Source organism: Ambystoma mexicanum, chromosome 2q (genome assembly GCF_040938575.1).
Source record: "Ambystoma mexicanum isolate Mex_15411 chromosome 2q, UKY_AmexF1_1, whole genome shotgun sequence".
In the NCBI taxonomy this organism is placed as follows: Eukaryota; Metazoa; Chordata; class Amphibia; order Caudata; family Ambystomatidae; genus Ambystoma; species Ambystoma mexicanum.
The window spans coordinates 491,727,072-491,741,000 of NC_090924.1; positions in this window are offsets into that span (position 1 = coordinate 491,727,072).

Here is a 13,929-nt window from a genome sequence, read left to right on the forward strand (position 1 = left end):
CTATAAAACCACAAAATACACACAACCACTAAAAACACCACCCTGAGACACATCCCAACCCGTCATCCACCCTAGTGAAACCAAGAAAAATGGGAAAAGTAGCGAAGAAAGCGTGCGACCGCAAGCGGCAGGTCCACTTCTCCCGTGAGGAACTCACCGTACTCACAGAGACCCTCCAGGAGAATGCCGCCGCCGTCTTCTCCACGCAAATGACCAGGACGGCACTTGCAAACAAGAAGGCCATATGGGCCCTGGTGGCACAGCGGGTAAGTGCGGTGGGGACCGCACCCCGCAACCCACAGCAATGCAGGAAGCGGTGGGACGACCTGCGGATACGCGTCCGTAGCATACTTTCTGCCAACCGCAACATTGCCACAGCCACCGGGGGAGGGTCGGAATCACCCATCAAGTTGACCCCCTGGGAAGAAATCTGTGCCTCCACCATTGGAATGGAGAGCATAGAGGGAGTCGGAGGGATGGAGAAAGGAGTGCAGACATCCGGAGAATCAGGTAGGTGGCCCAAATAAAACCATGCCAAATCCACAATGTCCAATCATATGACTCACATGTGTCCACATAGCGCAACAGCAACACATGGCCAGGAGAACGTCCACACACATTGGCCTGATAGCGCACTTTAAAACACACAATAAATACATAAATAAGTAAAAACCCCAAAAACACCCACTACACGTGCAGCAGGCACACCCTAACTGCAGGCTGCCAAACAACTGCACCCTCACTCCACACACAAATGAAAGCACCTCCAAGGCCCCGACCCAAATCACCCTCAGGTACCACCCCAATGCATGTGATACATTGCCATTCCAATTCCCACAGACCCATTAATAACGCTCGCCCTCCTTTACTCCACCACAGGGTCCGATCCAAACGACGAGCTCCAGGACACCCCTACCAGCACACCTGCAAAGAGGGCCAAGACCGACGGCCAAAGACCCTCCACCTCAGCTGCACGCATCAAGACACGGCAGCAGCACATATCAAGTGGCAGCACACAGGAGGGAACATCAACAGGCACCCCAGCAGCCAGCATGCCCACAACACCACCACCACAGGTCCCCCCAATGGATGCCACAGAAGGTACTGCCTCTGGTGGCAGCAGCACCATAGGTGACACCCCATTAATGGCAGCATGCTCCGACACAGAAGACGGGGATGTCGAAGTCAGATCCATCCATGACCTGTCCCAATCCCCCTGTCTGTTCCATCCCGTACACCATGAGGATACCACGCAGGGGCACCCACAAGACGACGACTGGCCATCCCCCACAAGCCCTGTGGCAGGGCAACATGAGGCGAACAGCCCCTCTGTGACACCACCGCAAATGGCCATGGCCCAGCAGAGGCAACAGTCCCTCGACCAGTTAATCGTGCAACAGCAGCAACTGGCCACGCTCCTCAAGGACCATGCCGATGGATGTGGGGGCACTAAGGCAGACATAGAAACATCAACTGAGACACTTAGGGCACAAATCGAGAGTAGCACCGAGAGCCTGAGAGTCCAAATGGAGAGTAGCACCGAGAGCCTGAGGGGGGAACTGCATGCGACGTCCAAAGACGTATGTGCCGAACTTGCCGCAGTGCGCCGTGTGCTCACTGAGCTCTCACAAACCCTTAGGGACATGCATGGACGTGAGCAGGCAGAGACATCATCCGTTGCAAGTTCCGTCCAGGGCAGCCCCCAACGTAGATCTGGGAGGAACCTGCGCTCCACAGGCAGGGGTGCCCCTGATACCCGCAGAGGGGGCTTGCAATAGCGACTGCCCACTGACAATGAGCATCTTTGGACACTGGTGTTCGGGGGGGAGGTGGGAGGGTGGAGGGGGTGTGTTGGGCTCACTTGGGTGGCGGGTCGATAGGGTGTTCCACATGATATCACATATGCCATAAACAATGCACGATCAAACAATGAGATGTGTGGACAATGATCTTTGTGTACTAGGCCATCATAGGCGTACAGTCCATATTGTGCATGTACCAGACACACACAGTGCCACGAGTCCCGTGTCCATGTATCAGCCACCAGGCGTGAGTGCTAGAAGCATGCATCTATGAGATGCTGACGAATTTCACGGCCCTCCTGTGCCTCGCAGACTCCTTGAGGTGCTGCCACATCCCCACCCTCATCATGACCATCTTCAGGTGCTTGCAGTTCTGCGTCAGGGGGCATGGGCACATTTCTACGTACGCACATGTTGTGGAGCATGACACATGCCATCACCATCTTTGCAACCTTCTCATGGCGGTACAGGAGTGCCCCGCCAGACCTGCTGAGGCACCGGAAACGAGTCTTCAGTAGGCCGAATGCCTGTTCAATGACTACACAGGTACGTGAGTGGGCATGGTTGTAGTCCTCCTCATGCTGGTCCCGTGGGTTCCGGACTGGTGTGAGGAGCCATCTCTTCAGTGGATATCCGGCATCACCTGTATGTGGACGATAAACGAATTATGTGGAATGCCATTGCTACGTACGCACCCCCCCCCCTTCCTGCCAGGTCATTGCCGCATCACATACCCCACATCATCATGCATGAAATGAGACTCACCGAGTAGCCAGGATCTGTTCCCTGCGTGTCGCTCCATGTAGCGTGGTATTGTAGAGTTCCTCAAGACCATAGAATCATGGGTTGATCCAGGGAATCGGGCACAACAATGTGTAATGATCCTGTTGGAGTCACACACCATTTGTACATTCAGTGAATGAAATTGTTTTCGGTTGCGGTACTGGGCCTCCATGGCATGTGGGACGACCAATTCCACATGGGTGCAGTCGATGGCACCAATGCAACCCGGTATGCCGCCAAGTGCATGGAATCCCACTTTTGTGTTGGTAATTTCCTGCTCCGAGCGTGGTAGAGAGATGTAGTCGTCTGCGTGCTGCAGGAGGGCATCGAGCACTTGCAATAGTGTCCGTGAGAACAGTGGCTGAGAAATGCCATGCAACTGTCCGACTGTGTGCTGGTAGGTGCCTGTGGCCAGGAAGTGGAGTACAGACACCACCTTCAGTAGGGGTGGGATGGCGGTTGGGCTATCTATCATGCTGACAAGGTCAGCCTGTGTCATGTCCACAATGGCGGCTATGGTGTCCCGGTCCAAACGGTAGAGGGTGTGGATCTGCTCATCAGTGAGGTTGAACGGATGTGCTCGGAGGCGTGGGATTGCGGGCTGCCTGCGTGGTGGTAGTGGCTGTGCTGGCAGCCCTTGCTGGCCCTGCCTTGCCCTCCTCCTCCTCCTGCGTCTCCTCCGTGCGGCCGGTTGTAGTTGGTGTTCGTCTTCTTCTTGGAGTTGGAGTACTTGCAGTGCTATCAGGTCCCCCAGGGCCAACATCGCGAGTCCTGCCGGTAGCATTTCGGAGTGGTTGTGGGAGGAGACTGGGCGTGCAATTTATGTGTTTTCAGGCTGTATGGCCTCCACCTGTGGTGATTCATTCCACCTGTGCAAGCTGCTCTCCCCTTTGGGCGAGCACATCCCGCACACAACGCTGCAATTCGAGGAATGGCATCTTGCTATTACAATCATGTATTAGTACCCGATGGCCGTGTAACATTGGTTGATATGTTCATTCGGCTATGGTCCCATTGTTTCACATGCATTCTTTGCAGTCGCGAACAGACTTGTGAAGGGTCAGTGGAACGTAGTACTCGAGTAACGGTGGGCCCTCATGCATCACTGTACCGAGTTGCACCGACGGGCGGGGCGTCCCATTTGTGGGTGAAGGCAGTTGCCATTTTCACACACAGCCGCACTAGATGGATTAATTTGTGATTTCAAGCGGCCACAGATGCCTTTTCGACGTGATGTTGCAAATGAGGAATTCGAAGGGCGGCGCTTTCGGTCTTCAGCTAGCGGCGAGGAGATGCCCACAGGTCTGACTGCAAATATAACGTTCTATTGTTCAGTGTCCTTGGGACAGGGGCATGGGGCAGGGGAGGATGCAATGATTGATATGAATAGTTTGGGATGCGCAATAGCGAAGTGGATGATGAGGCCGGACGTTCCCAAATACATGTTACTTCACAACACTGGAATTACGGGCTGGGGCACAGTGGATTTTGCAGGCTGCATAACGCACAGACTCAATGGAATTCTCACATGTTATGTGAGTATGGAAACAGGCGTTATCATTACGGGATGAGGGAATGATGAATGGATGCATGGGCAGATGATTTGATACGGTGTTTGCCATGTACAGGGCTTCTTGGAATCTGTCCGCCTCCCCTGCGCTATGTGATGCAGGGCTGCCATAGTGGGACCATCGTCTATCTGGCCTTGTTGAGCCCTCCCTGTCTCGACGCGCCTTCAGACACTTGTGTCCATGCACGTTACCAATCCCATCTGATGGATTCTGTTTTCACAGACGCATGCACAGGTACACTCGTTTGTGATGGTGTTTTCACCTCGATATGGATAGCTATGAGTCGCAAGTGGTTTTGGGGTGGTGATGATCCTTTGGAGTGGGCTAGCATGCATATGGCTGTGGATCTAGTGTGATCATTGAAGTGAGTTGTTCGAATGTAGTTCTGATGGCCATTCTTTTCTTTTTCTTTTCTTTTGGTTGACAGGTATCTCCTCCCCTTTTGCCACTGCCATCTGTATGCCACTCCTGCAGATGGGTTTTACTCCCGACACCTGCTGCTTCGTGTTAATCAGTGGAGCAGCATTACGATCTTATGGGACGATCGCCAATTGGCCACATGCCCTTACGCAGTACTAGTGGCTAGGAGCAACATTTCGGCCTTTCAGCTGGACTAGTGCCTCCCTATTGGGACGGCCCTGCGGTTCTAGGCGCTTCCATGTTGCCTTTTCGTACGAGAATGTAGCCCCTGTGTACCATGAAGGAACAGGGCGTCACACAAGAAGTAGCTGGTCATTTATTGCGGATGCAGCCCACAATGGTGAAATGTGTTTTGGAGTTCATGGCCTAATGGCTGTATGGGCTTGGTGAATTTGTTGTGCATTAAATTTCTATTCTGATATGGGCCGTGTAGCGTTCTTCTTTGCAAGTGATGTGGCATATTCCTATTTGGGGAGCGATGTATTGTGAGGAGATCTGCATTGGGTTCCAGCTTCGGAGTATAGTTGCGTGGTACTGTGCTGGGCGCGTTTGCCTACGAAGCCCAGTGAGGTCAGGGGTGAGGGCTGCCAATATGACTGTTTGGATGATGTCATGCTCAGGGGCGGGGGATTAGGTTTTGTGTAACAGATGCCGGTCAGCCAGGTGGATTGGTGGAATGATGTGATTATCGGAATGTTGCTGGTCACAGGTGCCTGTGTTTGCGTGCGTTTCTTGGTGGGAGACTGGGGTCATGTCCATTGGTATAGCTTCTGTATTCGTGCCATCTGTGCCCTGCAGCTCCCATTGGCCCCTCTTGTGATTCTTTTGTTCGTTGGCATGCATGGGTGACTTGTACATTTCACTGGTTGCATTGTGACTTCGTTGCACCTACGGGGAGTTGTACTATGTGGCCAGGGAGCGGTGTACAGGCACTCAGTGGGGCCGTTTACGGTTGATTCGCGATGCCGTACTTCTCACCATGGCGGAATGGTACTTTCCGCCATGCTTGATGGCGTTAAGTACATGTCCGCTAGGGTCGGAATTCGCGTACCCTTGCGCCATGGTGCTAATTACGGTTTGGCATGGCGCGCGCGTACTTGGTGCAGTTAGCGTTGGCGTTCACTACGGTGTCGCTAATGGCATCGTACTTTACGGTGACGGGTCATAATCGCAGCGAGCGCTATTCGATGGCGGTATTGCATTTCCGCCATCGTTTTTCGATTTCCGGCAGGGTCGTAATGAGGGCCAGTATCTTTAAGAAGGTGGGAAAGACCAGGCCGGAGGCAACCCTGCGAAGAGACTGTTGAGGCCGGACGAGGGTGGTGGCCTGGCCTATCCGCAGAGTCCCCTGGGTTGAGGGGAGGCAGGTGAGGAGAGCCCGACCGGGGAGGCAGGCAGGAGGTCTCCCCAGAGGACAGTGAAGGGGAAGCCTGCCCATCTCAGTGACTATGTGTTGGACCCCTGAACTGGTGTGCCCGGTCCACAGGCTGAACGTGAATTTGTTGGCCTGAGAGGTAAGTAAATAAAGGGGTGTTTGTTATGTTTTCAGTGGAATGTTGAAGTTATATATGTGTGCCTCCTATTGTATTTGTTTGTTATGAAGAAGGAGGAATGTGCTGCCTTCCCCTTTAAGGGCACACACACGGAGGAGTGACAAAACTCTGGCGCGTGTACACATAATAAACGGGGCATGCCACGGATCGCCAGTGCGACCGGGGAGCCCAGACAGAGAACACTGTGTTGCGTGTGTTTCATATGCTGGGGGAGCTCACTGGGCCAGAAGTGAACACCAGCAACCATCTACACTCACAGGTGCCCTGCCAAATCATATCCTGTGACCCCCTCCTTGTCTCTGGACCAAACAAAGTATGACCAGTTTCCCTGGCCCTTGTATCTCTAAAGGTTTTATTAATCCTTCATCTGCAGCATTACCAAGCCTATTAATGCAGCACTTCCGCCACAGGCTAATTAACTTTCCCCAAAGCATGGCCTTGCACCTGACTGTGGCTGCCAATAACCTGAATAACAGAATGATCTGCTGGACTCCTGTAGTTATCATCACAAAATGTATGGAATGGACCCGAACACAGGTAACTGAGGTAAGTAGCCGATACAACTTTATCGGTTAACAAGCACCTCGCACGAGCTGCTCAAATCCAACTACTGCAGCAGTCATGGAACCTTATGCAACCAAATTTGCATGGGGTGGGTCATGGGTGTATAAACCCATTAGCATGCTCCAAATGTGGGCTGAATCTCATGCAGCAACCTACCCACAAACCTGAAAACAGAACATACTCTCAAGCGGTTCAAAAGAGGTGTGAAAAATAGGAATAAGACGTGCACTCGGCTATGCCCTTGTGTATTGACCAAATCATCTTCCTCCCCCAATTACCCCACATTCTGCCACACTTATACCTTATGACTAGCATTTCCCCCCCATGACTCCACTCAGTATCAGGAATGCATTCAGTGGGTACAAATATGTTAGCAGCTTTTCGTTCTTAAGGTGAATCCTCCAGTGTTTGGACTGAAACCCTCTATACTTGACACAGGGCGGAGACATGAAGCATATTGCAGATTGGCCTGAAGTCCTTCCTTCCTGAGGGTTTGGACAACCAGATGTATATGTCTAATGTGGTTGCCCCAGATTTGACTGTATATCACAAGGTCATCTAGGAAGGCCCCTGCAAACTTTTGGTGAGGTTGAAATATGTTATCAATGACACGTTATAAGGTTGTGGGGACTTGGTGCAGCCTAAAGAGTAGGAGGCTGAATTGAAAAAGGCCTATAAGTGTGATGAAGGCTATCTTCTCTCTGTTTCCTTAAGCCAAGGGCATCACAAGAAGCCTTTTTGTTAAGTTGTTAAATTGAGGGTGGAAATGTATTTAGCAATCCTTTCAATCATCTCATTGATTCTTGGCAAGTGGTAGGCATCAAAATGAAAGATTTTGTTTGCTTTCTATGCAACGTTTTTTAAATTATGTATATCGTTTGAAATCAAATCTTTACTTGATATGTTTACAACCATAATAATGACAAATATCATTAGGCCAACAATGAGGCAGTCGAGTTTAAAACCACGATAACAATACAGGGTTATTCATGCATTTCACTAGTAATCCTCCCCCTTTCCAAGTCCTTTTAAGGATGAGATTATCCATCAGTTTGTCATTTCCAGCATGGCTATGTAAGCCCCACATATTCAATTAGCTTCATGACTTTGTCCTTAATTCACTATTTTTGCCAGTGTGGGTTAGTTTGCACTCTAAGAATGCCTCCTTTCAAACGTTGGTCAAAAATGGCTTGCAAAAAAGCCAAAAGAGCCAAAGCCAAGGACACTTTTTCTCCTAAAATTAGTAGTGACCACCAATCTTTTAATTCTAATGTGCGCAGATTCAATGCAAATTTTCCAAAGAATTGTGTTCTCAAATCCTTTAATGCCGAGCATCCAAGGACCAAATGTTGGAGTGTTGCCCTTTCCAGGTTGCAGAGTCTACATGTAAAGTTCCTCACACTTCTTGGCTTTCTCACTTCTAAAATGTCCCTTCTCGGGTACAAGTTCAATCGGAATCGCAGAAATTGGAGGCGGGTTATATGGCCTGGAAACTTCACCAGGTAAGCAGGAAGAGTACCCCTTGTCGTGTTTTCTGGTATTGCCCTGCCATACAATTTACAGCCGTCTTTTGCCTGCATTGTCTGTATCCAATCTAGGTCCAGCAACTTTTTCTTAACTAGGTTTGGATTCCTGATGAGATCGTCCAGAGTGGAGTTAATGCTTTTCAGGTGGGAATTGCAGATCTCCTTCCAAGAGTTTAAAAGAGGCTCTGATTTTGCCTCCACGGCTCTTCTCAATACCTACAACCCTCCCTCTTTATTTAGCAGTCAAACACTTACTTAACAGTGCCAAAGATTTCCAAACGCCCACAATGTAAAGAGAATGTAATCCCAGTTAAACTCTGATAGCTTGAACTGATATTGCATTAGGGAGTGCTAATACACGTCTCCAAAAGAGCTCTTCCCGATTTGGCCATAGATTGCAAGATAAAGCCAGCATAGCCTCCACACCATAAATCAGGATCGGTGTCACCTTTTTAGTGTAGAAGCCAACAATTGGTTTTATAGTAAACTTGCAATATTTTGCTGAGATCGGACTTGTCTGTGCTGCTAGGGTTTTGACCCTCTTCCGCAGTGTACTTTCGTAATGGCTATCCATCTTGCTATTTCCTATGGTTCAATGTTACCCAAACTTTTAAATAAGCCTCTTAAGTAAACAACCAAATCTTCTGCCGCTGCTGCATTGGTAAGAGATGATTCCTGCAGATGACTTAGAAAATTAAATGTTCACCATATTTACGCAGTGATCTTGGCGGCAAACATCTTTAAAACAAATTCTGAGTTTTGTTGTAGCAGTAGTGATTTATGTGCCGTGATCCAAATTTTGAATTTCCGTTGAAATGTCTTTATTTTGGCCCTTGTGTTTATTGAATTTGTTTTCGCCAATTTTCTCACTTCTTTTTGGAGCAGTTTTTTCCTGGTCGTGACCTCATGGTCGTAACATTGTCACTTGACAAATGTTGATTTAACACTCCCCAGGTTTGTTTCTGCGAATGCCAAAAGGACAGACGAATATTCATTTTGTTTGCTTGCTTGAAGGTCTTGTTCTGCCGCTAATTTCACCTTCAGGGCTTGGGTCAAACTGCTAATTTTTGCTGGGGCTATTCTTAGTCTGGTGCCTCCGGAATTAATCTTGATCTTCTGAGTCGCTTTAGAGAAGCTAAGATGTGCCCAATGGGGGAAAGTCAATTTAAGGATGTTAGATCACTCAATAGTTTTCATAACCTCCAATGACTCTAAACTATCGAATATTCTTCCTGAGGCAAAGAAATAGTCCAAGATCTATTCCTCTCTTCCTCTCTTCCAGGTTGACGCTGGCGGGATGTCCCCATGTAGTTGACCATTTATCAATTGTATATTGCGAGCCACAAGTTCTTCTCTCCATCTTAAATCTTTAATTACTGTTGAAGTGGCATACAGGGGAGGAGGAGTTATCAGTTCTCCCAAGGCGTCGAAACATTGTAAATTTAGATCTCTGCACACTACACACTCCAAGTTATCCCATTGTTCCATGGATTCCTCAATGAGTTGTAATACTTGTTGCTCGAACTGCAGTGCCATATTCGAGGCCGGGTACCAATAAAAATTTAAAGTCTTAACAGTTCGCCGTAAGTGATCCTGAGCATCATTTATTTGGAGCGGCAGTGCCTGGATCAGTGGAGTGGGGTGCACGATTTTTATTACTTTTATGACTCGGGTGTGTTTTATAGCCGTAAGTAGGCCCGCCGTAGGTTTACCTTTGGGTCTCTTATATGCTGGATTAAGGTACAACGAAAAGCCATCCAAGACTGGTGTTTCCATCAACCATGTTTCTTGTAGAAACACCATATCGTACAGGTCGATTTCAATATCCCCTTCTCTGAATAGATGCCAATGCCCTCTAGTGTTCCAACTTCCCAGGGTCAACCGTGGGGCAGATGGCATGTCCTTAAACATTTGGCGTTATTGCTTATGCAGTGTAATTGCCAAAGCCATCCAACTCCAGTCGTCTTCTTCAATTCTCCGTTTATAAGAGTCTGTTGATTTCTTTTGGTTAAAACCTTTGATTTTTATACTCAAGTCCACATCCTCATGTATATTGTGCAGGTTTTGTCAAACTCTTATTGCAGCTGGTGGTTTCATTGAGTACTTCCGAGTTGACTTGTTGTTCAGCGCATAAGCATATCTTTTAGGAGTGTCTAGTGGATACCTTTGAGTCGCTTATTCAGAGGCATTTGTTTTTTGAGTCAAACAAAAGCCCATTTGCAACAGTCTCTCAGCCTCTTTTGTCAGCAAATTATTTAATTTGTCTGATGAAAGGTTAATGATAACCTTATCCAAACACTGTTCATTAGGGAACTCAATCAGTAAGATCTCATCTGTCTTTATTGATTTTAAAGAAGGAATGGAATGAAAGAGTCGCAAAACATTTGCCCGATTTGGCGTCAGTTCATCTTTGATGTGTTACACTCTCTGTAAGAGAAGTTGACGAGCGCCCAGAATTAATCCAGCTAAATTATCTTTTTGCTTGTGTCTTAGGCGTCTCTTGGTGCTTACAAAATTCTCCATCTTGGTTTTCTTGTGTTGTTCTTCCTGTTGTTTAATCACCAAACTTTTCAATCTATCCTAGAGGGTCTTAAAAGAGGAGCCATCCTTCCTTGTGAATGTGACAGAGTTCAGTTTAATTCTTTCAACATATCTTTCGTGAGACTTCAGGATATTGAATTTCTCTGTATTAGATCTTTGATCAGGTTGGACTACCAATCCTTTCAATCTTTCTTCTAGAGTCCTTGAAGGCAATGGGTCCTTCCAGAGAGCCAGTGGGTCCGGGTTTACTTCTCTCTACCCAACGTGATAGTTATTTTCTTTCTTGCTCAACCAATTCCTCTCTGCTCACATTCATTTTAGTTTTAGTTTTTTGGGAAGCATTCTTCTCCTAACAAGGTTTTTCAAGTTTTCAATATTCTCGTTTTTATATTCATTTTCTGATTCACTACTCGAGGTATTAACTTTGAATACACTCTCTTGTAGACTTTCTTCATGTTGTGACTTCTCACAATCCTTTTCAATGGTTGGAACAGCGTCACCAGTCCACCCATGTTGAGGATCACTATTTTTATATGAGTATGTTGATAAATTCATAAGGTCCTCACAATCGGAGTTGTCCAATTCAATTATCGGGGGTTCCCCATTTTGTAGTAGACTGTAATTTGTATCCAACAATATTACTTCTTTGTCCTGTTGTTTCATCCTATGCCTTTATTCTGTTTGTGGCTCAGCCCCATTCGTGGATACTGCTAAATTCTTTAACAGAGTTTCCTTTTTCAGAGCTACTACAATTGGGCAAACTGACGTACCAACATTGTGACCTACTTTATTATTTTTCGCTTTAATTTTTTGAAGTGTCCCCTTAGTTTGTTTAGAGGGTTTTAGTGGGGGTCCAGGGCCTGAAGTCCCATTTGCCATATCGGTTGATTTTACAAATATATTAAACAGTTTTTTCGTCACCGCCCTGGATATTGACAACACAGGTTGCGTAGTAACTTCGGCCTCTCTTCTGATGTCTTCACTCCTATCATTAGGAGCCATCCCAATGGGGGCTGATGGAGAATCTATTTGTACTGGCTGACGCTGGTTGCCTTCTTCTTCCCTTTCGGCCGAGTGAGATGCTTTACTAATTAATTGACTCTTCGTAGTTTGTTACTTGTCATTCGGACTAGGTTGGTAGTCTATTTGACTTCCCAGCATGGCAAGGGAAGGTTGATCTTCTCCTACTTAAATTGTCTCCATAGTGCAACTACTATTTTCACGTACGTACGTTGCATCGTTTTTCTCGTTCCATAATGATCGGATTTATTATTGCATGCAAAACGTCCGTTATCTGAGTAGTATTTTTGTCCAAATTTGTTTGTAGGGCCGTTATAAACCCTTCCATAAATATCATGTTTGTATGCAACATAGCAAGGTATCAGGTAATATTTTCGCCAGCAAAAATATCGCCGTACATATGGTCGTTGGGAACGGCCATAGGTGATATTTTTGGTGGCGAAAATATTAGGTGCAGGGTTGTCCCCTGCACATAAAAAGAAAAATGCGGGGGTTGCGGGGGTGTCCCCCGCAGGGTCCATGTGTTATTTTCGCCACAAAAATATGGCGATATTTTTGCATTGCGATATTTTTGCAGTGAAAATATCACATGGAACCCATAGCAAGGACTGTTGTATGGGCCTTTAAAGCATCATTAAGAGATTTGTATAATTTTACAAATGGAGACATTGAAAATGTTAGGGCCGCCGTTGTACTGGCATCAACTCCAGCCAGAGAATCATTACAGGGCTTTGTCTCTGAGGAATGTCCACTTATATTTGGGTTAAACCATTATCCTGGGAGGCTTCTACTTAGGCTGCCACCATGTCCAGCAGAAGAAACTCATCCGATATAGTGTCCCCTTTCTCGGTCTCATTGTCAGAGGGCTTTGTATGTTTCTTATCCGGCCTTCCTCCAACATTCAGAAGTTCTGAGCTGATATCCTCAATATCTTTTCTTTTTTTGTTCTCGTTCCCTCTTGCATTCCCATATCCTTGTTTGAAGGTCGTAGCCGATTTCTTGATGTGTCCAAATTGTTTGCCCAGGCTTTTAAAGCCAGGGAAAAATAAAGAGTGTCTTTGGGCCTGCCCTCTCGAGGCGCTATTGCTCCTTGGACTACACCCAATTCTTCCATGATTGATTGATTGATTCATTCATTGTTTATTTATATAGCGCCTATACACAATGTGTTTCAAAGCGCTTCAAGGAGGGAGGGAACATAGGAAAATACAGTTACATTCAATAAAGTCCTTGAAACAATACAGAATGTGAAAAATAACTATCGTAATAGGCCTGACAACATTTCAGATAGTTCAAGTGCATAGAACAAATAAGGCGAGGGGGGAACGGAAAAGAAGGGGAACAAAACAAGCAGTAACTTTACTATGCCTGACGACAATTGATGTAGTGCAAGAGGTAAACAAGAGGAGGGGTGGGAGTGGGGGATGGGGAGGGATAAGAGAGGGGAGAAAGGGAATAACAAGACACGCTACTGTGCAAATTTGTCAGCAACAAATTAATAAAGCAAGGGAGTGGGGAGGAAGGAGAAGACAAGGAGGGGAGGAGGGGAAACAGACAAGCTGCTATCAAAAGTCACGGGAACAAATGGGCTTCGAGTTTAGAGAAGTGTCTCATAATAAAGATGTATTCTCTTCAGGCGTGACCAAATCCATTGTGAATATGGAGTTCGAACCACATTAGGAGAAGGGTCCAAATTAATTGGTTTTTTAAAAGTCGGAATTCCAGGAGTATTCAATGGTTCTATTTCACCAGTATTGTCTTTTTGCAAGTCCGGATTTTTATTTAAAAAAATCTGTTTTGAGAGTGGAGCTGTTAATAGCCCACTCGGCTGCCATACATTCTTCACAATTTATTTTTTTGAGGAGGGGAAGGGCGTCCTCGATGGACAAATGTAAAGATTTGAGATACACAAGGAGACATTATTCCCTGTGTGGTTTCTTTTCCTTTTGCCCCTTCTGTAACTGCTTGCTGGAGTGCAGTGCCTTTAAGCAGGAGAGATGCTGTTGCTATCCTCCCATCACTTGTATCAGTAGTTTCGGGACTCTGTACTCTTTCCTCTGATGGAAAGCCCTCCAAAACCAAAAGCAAGTGCCCCCTGATTTTCTGTCCCCAACTGGTCGTTGCCGGAAATCAATTTCGTTGGAGAGGA